The 4,266-nt window shown below is 43.3% G+C and overlaps 1 pseudogene; it reads left to right on the top strand.

The window, feature by feature from the left end:
• Positions 1-2,118: 2,118 nt before the first annotated feature.
• LOC138813045 (mRNA decay activator protein ZFP36L1-like) lies at positions 2,119-3,113 on the top strand (annotated as a pseudogene).
• The last annotated feature ends 1,153 nt before the right edge of the window (positions 3,114-4,266 follow it).

Here is a 4,266-nt window from a genome sequence, read left to right as displayed (position 1 = left end):
ACTCACAAGGACTAGGGCAGGCCCAGGACTCTGCTTTGAGGTGCCATGTTTGTTTATTGGGCGAAGAATATGAATGTAAGAATCAGCAAACTCACTCAATCCAGGGCATAGAAAGCTGTTCACAGGCTTTCAGGATTTCAGCTTGACCATTCTGGGGTTGACTCCCACTGCCCCTACCTTGAAGCATCCTCTTCAGAACCTAGATCAAGAGGGTCCATAAGGGGCCTGCATTGCATCTCAACACTGCCTAGCTGCTTTCCTGCTAAGCTGCTCCTCCTGCACTCCTCCTGCTATGTGTGATGAAGGGGGCCAGAAAATCTATACCAAAATAATCCTGCTATAGCATGTGGGGTCAAAGTTCATAGGGCATAGAAACATTTTCCTGGGTTTTCATACTCAGGAAAATGAATGATTATTCTCTTTTTTGATTGGTTTTGTTTTTCATTATTTCTGGATGCTGTATATGTAAACACAGACTGGTTCAAATGTGCTCTTTGAACAATGTCTTAATTTGATAAGCAGACATCTCACAATAAGTCAAATACCCAATAGCCCCATTTGTCAAAGGTCTTCTCTTCTCCAACACCTTCAGGAAGATGCAAGAAAGAAAAGAAAATATTTTTGTAACCCTTCTCTTTGATCCATGGGTGAACACAAAGTGTGGATCCAAAGTGTGGATCAAAGTGTGGTAAAGCAACAGTCTTGACCAAAAAAGCTCAGGGATAGCACCTAGACCCTGAGTTCAAGCCCTTGGAACAAAACAAAAGCACAAGAAAACAATCCACAATATGTATGGGATATATGGATATACCTGTATTATACCATAACTATGCTGTAAAAATAAACCTATTAGAAAATTTAAATTTGTTTTCTTTTGTAGCTCAGTACCCAAAGCTCAGGCCTATAATATTACTTACTCAAGAGACACTTCTCATCAACTCACCAGGAAAAAGCTGGGAGTGAAAGTGTTGCTCAAGGGGCAGAGTGCCCGCCACAAAACTAAAAGATAAAACAAAAAGCTTGAGCTCTGTATTTAAACAGAATACTGGACCAAAATATTTCTTTTGTGTCCCTGTCTAGCTTCTATCTTTCTAGAGTGAACTGAATCAATACTGTTCCATTTTTACCAGAGAAAAAATTGGATCTGAAAATGGTGCTGGGAAAACTAGATATTCACCTTCAGAAGATTGAAACTCAGTTGCTATCTCTTACACCATACCACCTACACACACACACACACACACACACACACACACACATTAATTCAATTTAATCAAAAGATCAGTGCTAGAGAACCTGCTATTGATTACATGTAACACTCAGATTAGCCCCTTCCAAGTCAAATCTCTGGGGCTAGGGAGTGAACTCCAGGCCAGACACACACTAGGCAATGCTCTAACATTTGAACTGTGCCTCTATCCCTTTTTTATTTAATATTTTTGAGAGGGTCTTACTACCTTGCTTCAAAGTGCCACTGAATGTATATCCTTGCACTGTTCCCCAAAAGCCCAAATTACAGCCTCTGCCAACATTTCCAGTTTTTCTCATTTTTCTTCCTATCTTCCACACACATAATCTCACTTCAGAAGATACTTTTCTCAGGTATTTGTTCTGATGAAAAACTGACTACTTGCCGGGTGCTAGTGGCTCACGCCTGTAATTCTAGCTACTCAGGAGGCTGAGATCTAAGGATCACAGTTCAAAGCCAGCCCAGCAGAAAAGTCAGTGAGACACTTATCTCAAATTAACCACTAGAATACCGGAAGTGGTGCTATGGCTCAAGCAGTAGAATGTTCGTCTTGAGCTGAAGAGCACAGGGATAGTGCCCAAGTCCAGAGTTCAAGCCCCACGACTTACGAAAAACAAACAAAAAACCTGACTACATGCAACCCAATTAATATGCAGCAATCCCTTGTATTTGATGCACTGACATTTTATAATCTAAAAAGAAAACAAAAAAAATCCACTTAAAGTTCTATGAGGGCAGAGTGAGAAAGGTGAGGGGCCCTGGGATTAGACATGTGGGACTCCTGACCTAAGTGGCAGAGTAAGCACCTTCCCCACATCAGGACCTTCATGACACCAAATCTGCAACTTTGTCCTCTGTCAGTGTCCACAATGACTACCCCACTCATATCTGCCACCATTTTCAACTTGAGAGAAGCTTTATGCAAGTTTTGGTTGCCAAGATGCTCAATGACAGAGCTCCCAGAGAAGGGGCTGCTTGCTGGACAGGAAGGCAGTGGTCTCTCCTGCTGCTGAGGTGTTTCCCTTGGAGGCACTTGGCCTACACCCTGCCCAGCACCAAGTTCCACCAGAGCTAGGTCATCAGCAACCTGAAGGGTGAGCCAGTCCCAGTCTTGTACTCTAGGGACAGCAGCTTCAGAGACTGCTCTTTCTCACAGGTGCTGAGCAGCTGCTGCCCAATCAGAAGCAGACCAAAAGGGGCAGGTCAATTCCAGTCGCTATAAGAACTAGCTATTCCTCCAATTTGAAGAAAACACCTATAAATATAGAGACAAGTGTCACTTCATGCACAGCATCCACAAGCTCCACAGCCTAGCCTGCCATCCCAAGTGCAAGATCTAGTACCTTCCATGTCACCAACCTTTGCCTCTATGAGCCCTGCTGCCACTTCATCCACAAAGCCAAGGAACACAGAGCCCTGGCCAGGACCTTTCTGCAGACCTTCCCTATCTCCAGCATAGCTTTAGCTTTGCTGGATTTTCCAGTGCCAATGAGACTGCTGCCACCACGAGGCTGCTAGATAGCCCCACGTCGATCATCCCAACACCCATCCTGATTGCCGATGACCTCCTGGGTTCACCCAACCTTCCTGATGGCACCAATAACCCCTTCACCTTCTAGAGTCAGGTATTTGTTCTTTACCTCTTTCATGGGGCTGCCTTTCATGTCTACCCCACCACCTTCCTATTTTGATCCATGTCTGAGTTCTCTCACATGTTTGATTCTCATGCCACCCCTCAGAATTCTCTCTTGGGTCAAGGCTACCTGTGCAGTACAGCAGGAGCCATGCTGGGTCAGATTCACCCATCTTGGACAATTCAGGAGACCTGCCCATTTTCAGCAAACTTTCCATCTCATATGACTAAAGCACCAGGGTAAGGAGGGACACCCCCAATCCATTCCTTCTACTCCCCTTCCTCCTGCACCACATCCTAGATCCAATTAATCACCAAAAAACCTGGAAGTGACCTGTATTTCAAGTGGTACAGTACTAGCTTCATGCTAAATGAAGCTCAAGGATAGCTCCTATCCTGAATTCAAGCACCAAGACCACCACAGAACATCAACAATAAAAAGATGAGTGATTTGGAAATGGAAAAAGGCCTTTAAATTCAAGTAGATCCACTGAAATGGAAAAAATAACCCTGTCCTATGACTAAAGGACTCAATATTGTACTTTATTTTACTTTTTATCAGTTGTGGAGCTTTAGTCATGGCCTGGGCAACGTCCCAGAACTTTTTTGCTCAAGACTAGCACTCTACTTCTTTAAGCAACAGCTACACATCTGGTTTTGGGGGTGGTTAATTAGAGTAAGAATATCACAGACTTTCTTGCTCAGGCTGGCTTTGAATTGTGATCCTCAGATCTCAGCCTCCTAGAAGCTAGGATAACAAATGTGAGTCATCAGTGCCCAGCTAGGACTTAATATTTCTAAAAGAGGGCTGGGAAGTTGGCTCAGTGGTAGAGCGCTTGCATTGCATGCCTGAGGCCCTGGGTTCAATTCCTCAGCACCACATAAGCAAAAAGAAAAAAGCCAGAAGTGGCGCTATGGCTCAAGTGGTAGAGCGCTAGCCTTGAGCTGAAGAGCTGAGGGACAGTGCCCAGGCCCAGAGTTCAGGCCCCACAACTGGACCCAAAAAAATAAAATATTTCTAAAAGAGCAGTACTTTTCAAATTGCCTTTGCATTCAAAATACTCCTTACAAGATTGTGACCTGGGTTTAAATTAATTGCAAATTCATTCTAAAATGTGTAAGAGACTATAAGAAATCCTAAACAAACTAATTGGATACTGCAAAAACAAGAGGAAGTTAAGTAGGGGAGGATGACTCACATCTGTGATTTTCGCTACACAGAAAGAAGAGATCTGAGGACGGTAATTCAAAACCCACCTGAGGAAGAAAAACCTTTCCAAAAATTATTTCCAAAAAAACAACAACAAATATCCCAAATTGGAGCTATGGACAAGAGAAAAAACTGTTCAAGGACAGTATTAACATGTACTTTTCCTTTTTCCTG

The sequence above is a fragment of the Dipodomys merriami genome, unplaced genomic scaffold (assembly GCF_024711535.1).
Source record: "Dipodomys merriami isolate MVZ:Mamm:240054 unplaced genomic scaffold, mDipMer1.0.p SCAF_58, whole genome shotgun sequence".
In the NCBI taxonomy this organism is placed as follows: domain Eukaryota; kingdom Metazoa; phylum Chordata; class Mammalia; order Rodentia; family Heteromyidae; genus Dipodomys; species Dipodomys merriami.
Note: the sequence above shows the minus strand (reverse complement) of the source record. Positions and strands in the feature narration are given on the sequence as shown.